The following is a 15914-nucleotide window of genomic DNA, read 5'->3' on the forward strand; positions in this document are numbered from 1 at the left end:
GACCGGAGCTCACCGCTAGTATAATAAATGTATTAACCCCAAATCCGCCTCACTCCCACCTCAATAACCCTATAATAAATAGTATTAACCCCTAATCTGCCCTCCCCAACATCGCCGACAGCTAACTTCAAGTATTAACCCCTAATCTGCCGATCGGAGCTCACCGCTACTCTAATAAATTGTTTAACCCCTTAAGCTAATTCTAACCCTAACACTAACACCCCCCTAAGTTAAATATAATTTTTATCTAACGAAATAAATTAACTCTTATTAAATAAATTATTCCTATTTAAAGCTAAATACTTACCTGTAAAATAAACCCTAATATAGCTACAATATAAATTATAATTATATTATAGCTATTTTAGGATTTATATTTATTTTACAGGTAACTTTGTATTTATTTTAACCAGGTACAATAGCTATTAAATAGTTAATAACTATTTAATAGCTACCTAGTTAAAATAATTACAAAATTATCTGTAAAATAAATCCTAACCTAAGTTACAATTAAATCTAACACTACACTATCAATAAATAAATTAAATAAACTACCTACAATTATCTACAATTAAACCTAACACTACACTATCAATAAATAAATTAATTAAATACAATTCCTACAAATAAATACCATTAAATAAACTAACTAAAGTACAAAAAATAAAAAAGAACTAAGTTACAAAAAATAAAAAAATATTTACAAACATTAGAAAAAAATTACAACAATTTTAAACTAATTACACCTACTCTAAGCCCCCTAATAAAATAACAAAGACCCCCAAAATAAAAAAATGCCCTACCCTATTCTAAATTACAAAAGTTCAAAGCTCTTTTACCTTACCAGCCCTGAAAAGGGCCATTTGCGGGGCATGCCCCAAAGAATTCAGCTCTTTTGCCTGTAAAAAAAAACATACAATACCCCACCCCCAACAATACAACCCACCACCCACATACCCCTAATCTAACCCAAACCCCCCTTAAATAAACCTAACACTAAGCCCCTGAAGATCTTCCTAACTTGTCTTCACCATGCCAGGTATCACCGATCGTTCCAGGCTCCAAAATCTTCATCCAAGCCCAAGCGGGGGCTAGACATCCATCATCCGACGGCTGAAGAAGTCTAGAAGAGGGTCCAAAGTCTTCATCCTATCCGGGAAGAAGAGTAGATCCGGACCAGCAACCATCTTCTTCCAAGCGGCATCTTCTATCTTCATCCGATGAGGACCAGCTCCATCTTGAAGACCTCCACCGCGGACCCATCTTCTTCTTCCGACGACTTCCCGACGAATGACGGTTCCTTTAAGGGACGTCATCCAAGATGGCATCCCTTGAATTCCGATTGGCTGATAGGATTCTATCAGCCAATCGGAATTAAGGTAGGAAAATTCTGATTGGCTGATGGAATCAGCCAATCAGAATCAAGTTCAATCCGATTGGCTGATCCGATCAGCCAATCAGATTGAGCTCGCATTCTATTGGCTGTTCCGATCAGCCAATAGAATGCGAGCTCAATCTGATTGGCTGATCGGATCAGCCAATCGGATTGAACTTGATTCTGATTGGCTGATTCCATCAGCCAATCAGAATTTTCCTACCTTAATTCCGATTGGCTGATAGAATCCTATCAGCCAATCGGAATTCGAGGGACGCCATCTTGGATGACGTCCCTTAAAGGAACCTTCATTCTTCAGTTGGACGTCGGAGGAAGAAGATTGATCCGCGCTGGAGGTCTTCACGATGGAGCCGTTCCTCATCGGATGAAGATAGAAGATGCCGCTTGGATCAAGATGGTTGCCGGTCTGGATCGCCTCTTCTTCCCGGATAGGATGAAGACTTTGGAGCCTCTTCTGGACCTCTTCAGCCACAGGATTATGGATCGCCAGCCCCCGCTTGGGTTGGATGAAGATTTCGGAGCCAGGACCGAACGGTGATACCCGGCGAGGTGAAGATAAGGTAGGAAGATCTTCAGGGGCTTAGTGTTAGGTTTATTTAAGGGGTTTTGGGTTAGATTAGGGGTATGTGGGTGGTGGGTTGTAATGTTGGGGGGGTATTGTATGTTTTTTTTTTACAGGCAAAAGAGCTGAATTCTTTGGGGCATGCCCCACAAAAGGTCCTTTTAAGGGCTGGTAAGGTAAAAGAGCTTTGAACTTTTTTAATTTAGAATAGGGTAGGGCATTTTTTTATTTTGGGGGTCTTTGTTATTTTATTAGGGGGCTTACAGTAGGTGTAATTAGTTTAAAATTGTTGTAAATTTTTCTAATGTTTGTAAATATTTTTTTATTTTTTGTAACTTAGTTCTTTTTTATTTTTTGTACTTTAGTTAGTTTATTTAATTGTATTTATTTGTAGATATTGTATTTAATTAATTTATTGATAGTGTAGTGTTAGGTTTAATTGTAGATAATTGGAGGTATTTTATTTAATTTATTTATTGATAGTGTAGTGTTAGGTTTAATTGTAACTTAGGTTAGGATTTATTTTACAGGTAATTTTGTAATTATTTTAACTATTTTATCTATTAAATAGTTCTTAACTATTTAATAGCTATTGTACCTGGTTAATATAAATACAAAGTTACCTGTAAAATAAATATAAATCCTAAAATAGCTATAATATAATTATAATTTATATTGTAGCTATATTAGGGTTTATTTTACATGTAAGTATTTAGCTTTAAATAGGAATAATTTATTTAATAAGAGTTAATTTATTTTGTTAGATTTAAATTATATTTAACTTAGGGGGGTGTTAGGGTTAGGGTTAGACTTAGCTTTAGGGGTTAATCCATTTATTACAGTAGCGGCGAGATTCGGTCGGCAGATTAGGGGTTAATAATTGAAGTTAGGTGTCGGCAATGTTAGGGAGGGCAGATTAGGGGTTAATACTATTTATTATAGGGTTATTGAGGCGGGAGTGAGGCGGATTAGGGGTTAATAACTTTATTATAGTAGTGGTGCGGTCCGCTCGGCAGATTAGGGGTTAATAAGTGTAGGCAGGTGGAGGCGACGTTGAGGGGGGCAGATTAGGGGTTAATAAATATAATATAGGGGTCAGCGGTGTTAGGGGCAGCAGATTAGGGGTACATAGGGATAATGTAGGTAGCGGCGGTTTACGGAGCGGCAGATTAGGGGTTAAAAAAATATGCAGGTGTCAGCGATAGCGGGGGTGGCAGATTAGGGGTTAATAAGTGTAAGGTTAGGGGTGTTTAGACTCGGGGTTCATGTTAGGGTGTTAGGTGCAGACGTAGGAAGTGTTTCCCCATAGAAAACAATGGGGCTGCGTTAGGAGCTGAACGCTGCTTTTTTGCTAGTGTTAGTTTTTTTTTCAGCTCAAATGGCCCCATTGTTTTCTATGGGGGAATCGTGCACGAGCACGTTTTTGAAGCTGGCCGCGTCCGTAAGCACCGCTGGTATCTAGAGTTGCAGTGGCGTTAAATTATGCTCTACGCTCCCTTTTTGGAGCCTAACGCACTGAAAACCCAGCCATTCTGTGAACTCTAAATACCAGCGGTATTTAAAAGGTGCGGGGGAAAAAAAGCACGCGTAGCTAACGCACCCCTTTGGCCGCCAAACGCTAAATCTAGCCGTAAGATAGCTACAATGTAACTATTAGTTATATTGTAGCTAGCTTAGGGTTTATTTTATAGGTAAGTATTTAGTTTTAAATAGGAATAATTTAGTTAATTGTAGTAATTTTATTTAGATTTATTTTAATTATATTTAAATTAGAGGGGTTAGGGTTAGACTTAGGTTTAATCGTTAATAACTTTATTATAGTGGCGGTGATGTTAGGGACGGCAGATTAGGGGTTAATAATATTTAACTAATGTTTGCAGTGCGGGAGTGCGGCGGTTTAGGGGTTAATATATTTTTTATAGTGGCGACGATGTCCGGTTCGGCAGATTAGGGGTTAAAAAAATTATTTTAGTGTTTGCTATGTGTTGGGGCCTTGGTTTAGGGGTTAATAGGTAGTTTATGGGTGTTAGTGTAGTTTTTAGCACTTTAGTTAAGAGTTTTATGCTACAGCGTTGTAGTGTAAAACTCTTAAAGGGACATTCTACACCAGAATTTTTATTGTTTTAAAAGATAGATAATCCCTTTATTACCCATTCCCCAGTTTTGCATAACCAACACATTTATAATAATATACTTTTAACCTCTGTGATTATCTTGTATCTAAGCCTCTGCAAACTGCCCCTTTATTTCCGTTCTTTTGACAGACTTGCAGTTTAGCCAATCACTGCCTGCTCCCAGATAACTTCACCTGCACGAGCACAGTGTTATCTATATGAAATACGTGAACTAGCACCCTCTAGTGGTGAAAAACTGTTCAAATGCATTCTGAAAAGAGGTGGCCTTCAAGGTCTAAGAAATTAGCATGTGAACCTCCTAGTTTAAGCTTTCAACTAAGAATACCAAGAGAACAAAGCAAAATTGGTGATAAAAGTAAATTGGAAAATTGTTTAAAATTACATGCTCTATCTGAATCATGAAAGTTTATTTTGGCCTAGACTGTCCCTTTAACTACTGACTTTAAAATGCGGTACCAGGCTTGACAGGAGAGGGTCTACCGCTCACTTTTTGTCAGACTCGTAATACCGGCGCTATGCAAGTTCCATTGAAAATATAGGATATGCAATTGACGTAAGTGGATTTGCTGTATTTCCGAGTCTGGCCAAAAAAGTGAGCGGTGAGCCTGTCATTTCAAGACTCGTAATACCAGCGGGCGTTAAAAAGCAGCTTTGGGACCGGCCAACTCTGCTTTTTAAGCCTAACGCAAGACTCGTAATCTAGCCAACTGTCTGGTAAAAATCATTTTAAAAATATATTGCACAGAAAAGTTATAAGAGCTCAAAGATCTCGGGTGTTAGAAAAAAAAATGCAGATGAGATTTTACATTGACATGCATACACATATATAGAGAAACATGGATTTATATGTATAGAGATATGTTTAACTATGGAGATAATGAAAAGATTTAACATTACAATCTTATGCACATTAAACTATATCTCACAAGTATTTTCAAAGATATATTCACATATAAATCTAGAGATATCTAGACATATATATATATATATATATATATATATATATATATACACAGTACATATCTTGCTATAAATATATATATCTGTCCAAAATCATCATATATATATATAAATATTTATTTACAAATAAATAGAACATATTCCGTAAATCAAAACATTCTTGCAATATAAAATATTCGCATTTTCATGTACATTTTTCGAGGAGACTACGTCATGGGCTTTGCGCAACAGATTAGGGTATTTTTTTTTCTTTTTGTCTTCTCCATTGGCTTCTATAGGGAAATATATGAACGCGCACACGATCTGGCTTTTTGGATTATGCAGGTTAAGGCACGTGCAAAATAAGTTACTTTGCAACTTCTAATACCTGCGCAACCAAATGTGAAAAACTTTAACGTACGCAGTTTTTGCAATTGCGAAAAACAGATTTACTGTGTGACTTGTAATCTTGCCCTTAGTGAGGTGGATCATTTTTATCTGATCTTTCTTCAATAAGTTTACTCAACTAAATAACTAATCAGCAGAAAGGAATGATGCTCAGGTATGTCAATAAGACCTTCCACATTAATTCTGATTGGCTAATAACTATACGTGGGCATTTTCTAGACATTATAAAATTTTCTATATTTTTTTAATATGTCTGTTTTTTAGCAGTAGCACCAGCTACTACTTTTAATTTAAGTTTCTGTCCAGCTGCTCCTCTGCTGCAGATTTTTGTTAGCATTTTCAGACAACCCCAAGAGCGAATATCAGAAGAATCAAAATATTTATATACTAGTACTAAAGCCTGTGTACACGTGCCATTTTTTGCAGTACAGCGGTCCCACTCCTTGTTCTCTCCCCCCTCTCTTTTGCTCTCTCTTCCCCCCTCTCTTTTGCTTTCTCTCCCCCCTTTCTTTTGCTTTCTCTCCCCCCTCTCCTTTGCTCTCTCTCTCCCCTCTTTTGCTCTCTCTCTCCCCTCTTTTGCTCTCTCTCTCCACTCTTTGGCTCTCTCCCTCCTTTCTTTTGCTCTCTCTCCCCCCTCTTTTGTTCTCTCTCTCCCCTCTTTTGCTCTCTCTCTCCCCTCTTTGGCTCTCTCCCTCCTTTCTTTTGCTCTCTCTCCCCCCTCTTTTGTTCTCTCCCCCCTCTTTTGTTCTCTCCCCCCTATTTGGTTCTCTCCCCCCCTCTTTTTCGCTCTCTCCCCCCCTCTTTTTCGCTCTCTCTCCCCTCTCTTTGACTCTCTCTCCCCCCTCTTTGTCTCTCTCCCCTCTTTTGCTCTCTCTCCTCTTTGGCTCTCTCTCCTCTTTGGCTCTCTTTCCTCTTTGGCTCTCTCTCTCCCCCCTCTTTGGCTCTCCCCCCCTTTGGCTCTCTCCCCCCCATTGGCTCTCTCCCCCCCTCTTTGGCTCTCTCCTCCCCCCTCTTTGGCTCTCTCTCCCCCCTCTTTGGCTCTCTCCCCTCTTTTGCTCTCTCTCCTCTTTGGCTTCTCTCCTCTTTCGCTCTCTTTCCTCTTTGACTCTCTCTCTCCCCCCTCTTTGGCTCTCCCCCCCTTTGGCTCCCCCCTCTTTGGCTCTCTCCCCCCCTTTGGCTCTCTCCCCCCCTTTGGCTCTCTCCCCCCCTTTGGCTCTCTCCCCCCCTCTTTGGCTCTCTCCCCACCCTCTTTGGCTCTCTCCCCCCCCCTCTTTTGCTCTCTCTCTCCCCTCTTTGGCTCTCTCCCTCCTTTCTTTTGCTCTCTCTCCCCCCTCTTTTGTTCTCTCATGCCTCTTTTGTTCTCTCACCCCTCTTTGGCTCTCCCCCCCCCCCCTCTTTGGCTCTCCCCCCCTCTTTGGCTCTCTCTCCCCCCTCTTTGTCTCTCTTCCCTCTTTTGTTCTCTCTCCTCTTTGGCTCTCTCTCTTCCCCCTCTTTGGCTCACTCTCCCCCCCTTTGGCTCTCTCCCCCCCTCCTTTGGCTCTCTCTCCCCCCTCCCTTTGGCTCTCTCCCCCCCTTTGACTCTCTCCTCCCATCTTTGGCTCTCTCCCCCCTCTTTGGCTCTCTCCCCCCCTCTTTGGCTCTCTCTCCCCCCTCTTTGGCTCTCTCCCCTCATTTTCTCTCTCTCCTCTTTGGCTCTCTCTCCTCTTTGGCTCTCTTTCTTCTTTGGCTCTCTCTCTCCCCCCTCTTTGGCTCTCCCCCCTCTTTGGCTCCCTCCCCCCCTCTTTGCCTCTCTCCCCCCCTCTTTGGCTCTCTCCCCCCCTCTTTGGCTCTCCCTCCTCTTTGGCTCTTGCCCCTCTTTGGCTCTCTCCCCTCTCTTGCTCTCTCTCCTCTTTTGCTCTCTCTCCTCTTTGGCTCTCTCTCCTCTTTGGCTCTCTCTCTCCCCCCTCTTTGGCTCCCCCCCCCTTTGGCTCTCCCCCCCCTTTGGCTCTCCCCCCCTCTTTGGCTCTCCCCCCCTATTTTGCTCTCTCTCTCCCCTCTTTGGCTCTCTCTCCCCCCTCTTTGGCTCTCTCCCCTCTTTTGCTCTCTCTCCTCTTTGGCTCTCTTTCCTCTTTGGCTCTCTCTCTCCCCCCTCTTTGGCTCTCCCTCCTCTTTGGCTCTCCCCCCCTCTTTGGCTCTCCCCCCCTTTGGCTCTCTCCCCCCCCCCCTTTGACTTTCTTCCCCCCCTCTTTGGCTCTCTCTGTCCCCCTCTTTGGCTCTCTCCCCTCTTTTGCTCTCTCTCCTCTTTTGCTCTCTCTCCTCTTTGACTCTCTCTCCTCTTTGGCTCTCTCTCCTCTTTGGCTCTTTTTCCTCTTTGTCTCTCTCTCCCCCCCCTCTTTTGCTCTCCCCCCCCCTTTGGCTCCTACCCCCCTTTGGTTCTCTCCCCCCCACTTTGGTTCTCTCCCCCCCTTTGGTTCTCTCCCCCTCTTTGGCCCTTCTCCCCCCCTCTCGTGCTCCCCATCATGGCACCCCATCCGGCCACGCCCCATCGCGACGACATCCGCCCGACCACGCCCATAGCCCCACCCGATCATGCCCTTGCGACGCCCCGACCACGCCCCCTCGCAACGCCCGGCCACGCCCCTATCGTGACGCTCCCGTGGGCCACGCTCCCTGACACTCCGCTTCAGCCTTGCTCTGTGCTGAGTGCTGAGTGTCAGGATCCAAACGGCCAGGTATGTTTGTCACGTGCAGTCTCTACTGCGCATGACTGCATCTGACAAACATACTTGGCCATTTATTATATAGGATTTTCTGACATGATTTGTCTGTTATTTATTTATTTTTTCTCTGTGCACGTCTACTAATTAATTATAGGAATCTATGAAAGGAACAAAACTTTGACCTGCTTATAATACTGTGAGAAAAAAGACTAGGCGGGAAATTGCTGAAATAAATGTAAACAGCACCATTTGAGTGTATCTGTTTGCTTTGGCTTTAGATATTCCCCTTACCTCATACTTAGAGCTTCAGCTAGCTCGGGAGCTGCAAACTATAGCAGATTACCCGAATGGCACCTAGTGATGCATGCTACTTTTCTAAGTGTATTGGTTAATTTTTTATAAACACTCCCATACTGATGGCATTGCTTGGGTACTTTTCTTTTTCTATATACTGTATATAGAGACGACTGCAAATGTATCACTTTCTCTGGTTTTACTATTTATAGGTATGTGTTTGAGTAAAATACATTTTTTGTTTTATTCTATAAACTACTGACAACATTTCTCCTAAATTCCAAATAAAGATATTGTCATTTAGAGCATTTATTTGCAGAAAATGACAACTTGTCAAAATAACAAAAAAGATGCAGTGTTTTCAGTCCTCAAATAATGCAAACAAAACAATTTTATATAAATTTTAAACAGCACAAGACTAATGGTTTAGTAAAAGAGTTCAGAAATCAATATTTGGTGGAATAAACCTGATTTTGGCATGCTCTCCACTAGATTCTTTTACATTGCTGTTGAGTGAATTTATGCCACTCCTGGGGCTAATATTTAAACAGCTCAGTTTTGTGTAATGGCTTGTGACCATCCATATTCCTTTGATCACATTCCTGAGGTTTTCAATAGGTTTCAGGTCTGAAGATTGGGCTGGCCATGACAGGTTCTTGACCTGGTGGTTCTCCATCCACACGTTGATTGACCTGACTGTGAGGCATGAAGCATTGTCTTGCTGGAAAAATCAATCCTCAGAGTTGGGGAACATTGTCAGAGCAGAAGGAAGCAAATTTGCCTGATCCCAGCCTTACTGAAGCACCCCCAGATCATTTCTGATACTCCACCAAGTTTCACAGTGGGTATGAGACACTGTGGCTTGTAGGCTCTCAAGGTCTCTGTCTAACTATTAGAGGACCAGGTGTTGGGAAAAGCTGAAAAGTGTACTCATCAGAGTAGATAGCCTTACTCCAGTCCTCTACGGCCCAATCCTTATGGTATTTTGCAAACGTCAGCCAGGCTCTTCTTTGCTTAACATTGATGAAGAGATTTTTTTCTAGCTTTGCATGACTTTAGACCTGCCCCTAGGAGCCTGTTTTGAACCGTCCTTGCTGTGCACTTCACCCCAGCTGCCATTTGCCATTCATGATGTAGGTCACTTGATGTCATCCTACAGTTGTTGAGTGACATTCAAATGAGTTGGCAGTCATCCCGATCAGTGGAGAGTCGTTTTCGCCCTATGCTGGTCTGTAGCTTTGTTGTCCCCAATGTCTGCTGCTTGACCTTGTTCTCATGAACTGCCGTGTTCGAAATTTTAAGAATGGAAGCAACCTGGTGCTCACTGTATACCTCTGCCAGAAAAGCCAGAATTTAACTATTATTTTCCTCACTGAAAATATTTCTTTTCAACTCTTTTAGCATGAGGTACAACCAGCGGGTCCTATTGCAAGAGGATAGTGATGACCACTGCAGTGATTTTTATTCTTTTCCTCATTAAATAAGATCTGGTTCAGGTGATCACCTAACCAGTACCTTGTTAAGAAGAATGAGGTGTGCCTGTGTTGGAATTCACAAACGCTGGAATGGCTGCCATACATGTAGATATGCTGATTTATGTGTGTGTATATATTTTTAAATATATATATATATATATATATTTATATTAAAACGTTGAGTATGAATGGCACACACTAGTCAGAACAACTCCCTAGATCACTGCCAATTAGTAATTGTCAAGGAATCAGACTTAGATGAGAAGTGCAAAAATAATCATACCTTTATTAATAACAAAAAATAATAAAAAGTCCACAAGTCAAACAACAAGCCAGGAGTCAAAGCCAGAGCTGATTGTCAGACGAGCCGAGTCATGAGCCAAAGTGAATAGTCAGACGAGCTGAGTCAGGAGCCAAAGCGAGTAGTCAGACGAGCTGGAATCAGGAACAAGGAGAACAGCAGAGTCAAGAATAAGCCAGGGATCAGGAACCAGGAGGGATGTCAGACGGCCAGGTAATACAAAGGAACTGGAATTCAAAAAAAGGTCTGAGACAACGCAAGGGCAAAGCATACTGAACAGAGGCCCTTTAAATAATAAGTGATGACATCACAATTCTGAGACTGCAACCTGTCTCACACGGATGATGTACACCAGTCTGGCCATAAGAGGACGTGCAGGAAATGAGCAGCATTACACACTCTGCACCAGACTCAGCAAGAGAGGTGAGTAAAATGGCTGCCAGCAGCACATGACAAACAAATCAGGGAAAAAACTCTGACAGTACCCTCCCCTCAATGACCCCTCCCTTGTGGGAGGACAAAAGGCTTATTGGGGAAATGGGCATGGAAGGCACGGAGGAGGGTGGGAGCATGAACATCAGAGGAGGGGACCCATGAACGCTCCTCCGGACCATAGCCCCTCCAGTGAACCAAATACTGTACGCGGCCCCTGGACATACATATTCTTAATGGTTGTCAACAGAGATAGGACAGGGATGAGGCAACACAGTGGTAAAGATTACAAACCAATGGTTTCAAGAGGGAGATATGAAAAACATTGGAGATGAGCATTGCAGGAGGAAGGTCAAGAGCGTAGGCCACATGATTTACCCGTCAGAGTATTTGAAAAGGACCAATATAACGGGGACCCAGTTTATTGGAAGGCACACAAAGGTTCAAGTTGCGGAAAGACAGCCAAACCCTCTCACCAACCTGGTAGGAAGGTGCAGGCAGATGCCTATGATCAGCCTGGAACTTTTGGCGCTGTATAGAATGATGAAGGCAATCCTGAATCTGCACCCACGTGGAACGGAGTTGCCGGAGATGCTCCTCCAAAGCCTATACCCTGAGACATGAATGAATCAGGCAACAAGGATGGTTAAAACCCATAATTCGCCATGAATGAGGATAACTGTGAGGAAGCATTAATAGCACTATTACGAGCAAACTCTGCCCAAGGTAACAGTTCAGACCAATGATTGTGGTGATCTGAGACATAGCAACGGAGGAACTGTTCCAGAGCTTGATTAGACCGTTCCGTAGCCCCATTGGATTGAGGGTGATATGCAGAGGAGAAGGAAAGCTGGATTCCCATTTGAGCACAAAATGAACGCCAAAATCTGGAGACAAACTGGCTACCCTTGTCCGACACTATCTCCTTGGGTAACCTATGTAAACGGAAGACCTCCCGGGCAAAAATTGAAGCAAGCTCCTGAGCGGTAGGCAGCTTCTTCAAGGGAATGCAATGTGACATTTTAGAAAAGGATAACAGTATTGCCATTGGAAACAGGGAGCTCGACAATGAAGTCCATGGAATAGGTTGAAGAAGACCCACAGGAAGACGGTGCACAAACTGAGCAGGAGGCAACATACGCAGCAACATCAAAACAAAGACATGGCCACCAGAATTGTCGAGTGACAGACCAAATAATTTGGTTCTTGCCCGGGTGACCTGCGACTTTAGGATAGTGGTAAGTGTGCAAAAGTTTAGTTCGAAGATTCTCAGGAAAAAAATACTTACCCCTAGGTTTGTAAGGAGGTGCATTGGTTTGTGCAGCCAGGATCTCCTCCCCCAAGGGAGAAGTCAAATTAGTACGTATGGTAACCAAAATATGGTCAGGAAGTATAACTGGAGTAGGTACAGACTCTTCCTTGGAAAGAGGCGAAAATTGTCGAGAGAGGGCATCAGCCCTAACATTCTTACTACCAGGCAGGTAGGAGACCACATAAATAAACCGAAACAAAAATAGCGCCCATCTGGCCTGTCAGGGTGACAAACGTTTTGCTTCTGATAGATAAGTTAAATTCTTGTGGTCAGTAAGAATGAGCACTGGTACACTAGTACGCTCGAGAAGATGCCTCCATTCCTTGAGTGCCAAAATTATGATTTCTAGTCCTTAGTCATGTCAGTACATAAATGCAGGTAACACACCTTAATATAGGGATGGGGGTTAAAAAACCACACCTACTTAATTAACAATTCACCTGTGAATACACAAACATTTCTACAGTGTTACTTGTCCTAGAGGAGGATGCGCCATCTAGTGGTAGATATATAATAATACATGTTAAAAAATTAACTATTACATATTGTTGCAAAAAATAGCAACAATTACAGAGTATTAGATACAGAGACTAATCCTATTAAAATATTTACAGAAAAACAGATAAATCATATTCTTTATTCATGCCAACAGGTGCCATGGTATCCAATTTATTAATCCAGAATACTTCCTTCTGTTTTAACAAGAGCTCTCTGTTACCACCCCTTCTGGGTGAACTAATCTGGTCAATTATTTAAAACCTAAGTTGACATACCCTGTGTCCTGCCTGAACAAAGTGTTCTGCTACTGGATTTTTTATTATGCCATTTCTGATATCAGATTTGTGTTCACATATCCTATCACGGACCATCCTAGTGGTCTCTCCGATGTAGCTCCGCCCACATGGGCATTTAATCATATAAATGGCAAATGTGGTTTTACATGTAAATAAACCCCTGATGTTATATTTCTTGCCTGTGCGTGGATGATAGAAGAATTTACCATTCACCATACTATTACAACTAGCACAACCTAAACATGGGTAACATCCCATATTTTTATCTGTAATGTAGCTCTGCACTTTAGTTTTAGAAGTCCCTATATCGGTCTTAATTAGCCTATCTCTAAGATTCTTACTTCTCTTATAGGCCGGCATAAATCCTGACTGAAACTCAGTTACATGAGGGTTACATTGGCTCAATATGTGCCAGTGTCTCCTAAGAATAGAATTAATGTTACTGCTTAATGAGTTAAACTTAGTAACAAAGACAACATGGTTCTGCTTCATCTTAACTTTAGGTTTTGTTGTCTCAAGCAAGCTATTACGTGACACTGTTGCCACTTCTTCAATTTCTTTGTTAACTAAATCAGTAGGGTAACCCCTCACCTTAAATTTGTCACCCATCTGGTTCAACCTCTGTCTTACCAGTTTGTCCTCTGACACAATTCTTCTTACTCTCAAGAGTTGACTCCGAGGTAAGGACCTTTTAAGGGATTCTGGGTGAAAACTATCAAAGTGAAGCAGGCTGTTTTTGTCAGTAGACTTAGTAAACAGATCTGTTCCAAAACTATTGCCTAATTTATAGACTTTGGTGTCAAGAAATTCAATACTTTCCTCACTGTGCTTTAGTGTAAACTTAATGTGTGTAGTTGCACTATTCAACTGATTGACAAACTCCCATAGAGATCCAATGTCGCCCAACCACACTCCAAATATATAATCTATGTAGCGCCACCAGGTGGCGCCACATAGAATGAAGAGATTGTTCTCAAAGAAAAATCTCTCCTCAAAGGTGTTCATAAATATATTTGCGTATGTTGGGGCGGCATTGGATCCCATGGCCGTACCCTGTCTCTGAATATAAAATTCATCTTGAAATAGAAAATAATTACACCTAAGCACAATTTCAAGAAGTTCCAGAACAAAATCAATTTGACAACTATTGAACGTGCTGAATTGTTGCAAAACTTTTTTTACTGCTCCTATGCCAGATGCATGTGTTATAGAGGTGTATAGACTTGATACATCTAGAGTATATAAGATACTTTTCTCAGTTGCAATGTTTAAATCATTTAATTTAACCAAAAATTACTGGTATCTTTAATATAAGAGCTAGATAGTTCTACAAAAGGTCTTAAAATGTGATCGAGATAGATAGAGATATTAGAACACACTGAATTCATGCTGGAAATAATAGGTCGCCCTGGGGGGGGCCTGTAAATTTTTATGGACCTTAGGTAAGGTATATAGTACTGGTGTTTGTGCATGTTCACGAGATAGGAACATAATTTCCTTTTTACCAATGATGCCATTTTTAAAGGCAAATAAAACCTTTTGATTAATTTCTTTTTCAATATTAAAGATAGGATTATATGGTAAGCATTGGTAAACCTCGTTATCAGATAATTGGGACTTGATTTCTTTCACATAGTAATCTTTATCAAGAAGAACTGTTGCTCCGCCCTTATCTGCAGATTTCAAAATGACATTTTTGTTCATTTGTAAAGATTTTAAAGCTTCTATAGACCTATTATCCAAATGATTCTTATTCTGACCCTGAGGGGCTGCATATTTATTAACCTTTGTCTTTTTAAGTACCTTATGTTGTAGATTTTTCACATCATCTAATACCAGTTTGGAAAAGATGTCAATACTACTATCATAATTTTCTGGCATGTATTTACTTTTAACCTTAAGACCAAGATTTTTAAGGTGTAACTCACTCGAATTTACTACAGCATTATCAGCTTTATCACCGTAACCATCATTGGAAAACATAGATTTTAATTTAAATGTTCTAAAAAATTTAAATAAATCTTTCTCTATCTCAAAAAAATCACATTTGGAAAAAGGGCAAAAAGAAAGTCCACGTTGTAATAATGAAGATTCAGTCTCTGTAATCTGTACCTTTGATAAATTTAAAACTAATGATTCACCCTTGCTCCCCGTCTGTTCCGATTGCTCCTTCGGGGTACCATGCCTGTGTCTCCGGCCCCCACGTCTGATCCTGCGTCTGTCTCCGAGTCCCCCGTTGAGCGCCCCAAATCCTGGCTTGTATTCAATGTTCCGCCATGTCGGCTCTGTTGTATCTCCGTCTCCGATAACCGGAAGTTCCTCTGACGTCATTTCCGGTCCGTTACGATCTCCAGCGATAAACTGTCCCCAGTGAATAATCTTCCTCATCGCGAAGGAACTTGGTAGGTTTCCGTGCTTCCACAGCCACAGCTTTATTAGTTGTCTCCATCAATTTATTTAGATCGTCCATCTTCAAGCTTGCCTTTAATTCCAACTCAAGTTTTAACAATTCAGACTGCTGTGTGTCAATTTCTTTTTGTAAACAGTCCACAGTTAAGACCATCAGATCAAATGAACATTTGTTCAAGATATACTCAAATTTCTCACAGTATTCAGCATTGTTAAGCATGAGGGTTGGTCTCACATTCATCCTTAGGCCACGGGGAATGCGCCCCACTCTGTGATATTCGGCCAGTGTAGTAGAATGTAATTCTCAGGCAAGCTTTTTTCTAGACACCTTATCAAACTGTTTAGAGGAAACTTCCACAGGCAGAATTTTTTAAAAATCTCTGGAACCACGGGCAAGGGTGGTGATTCGTGCAGCCTCCATCTCAGTGTAGGCAAACATCTTTGAATGTATATCTCCATGATTTGTGACTGTATTTGTCACTGTATCCATAGTATCAAGTGCAAATTACCAGTGTGGTAACAATATAACACAGTCCAAGTGGTACTGCACTAAGATAACAAGGAGGTGCAAGCTGTAAGGGTACCACACAAAACCCTTAAAATAGTAACACAGTCCAAAGAATTCAGCAGCACTCACCACTATGCAAAAAATTCCATCTTCTATTGGGATATTCAAAGCAGAAAAGACAACGTTTCGGACCTCTAGTCCTTAGTCATGTCAGTACATAAATGCAGGTAACACACCTTAATATAGGGAT

Source organism: Bombina bombina, chromosome 5, assembly GCF_027579735.1.
Source record: "Bombina bombina isolate aBomBom1 chromosome 5, aBomBom1.pri, whole genome shotgun sequence".
NCBI lineage: Eukaryota > Metazoa > Chordata > Amphibia > Anura > Bombinatoridae > Bombina > Bombina bombina.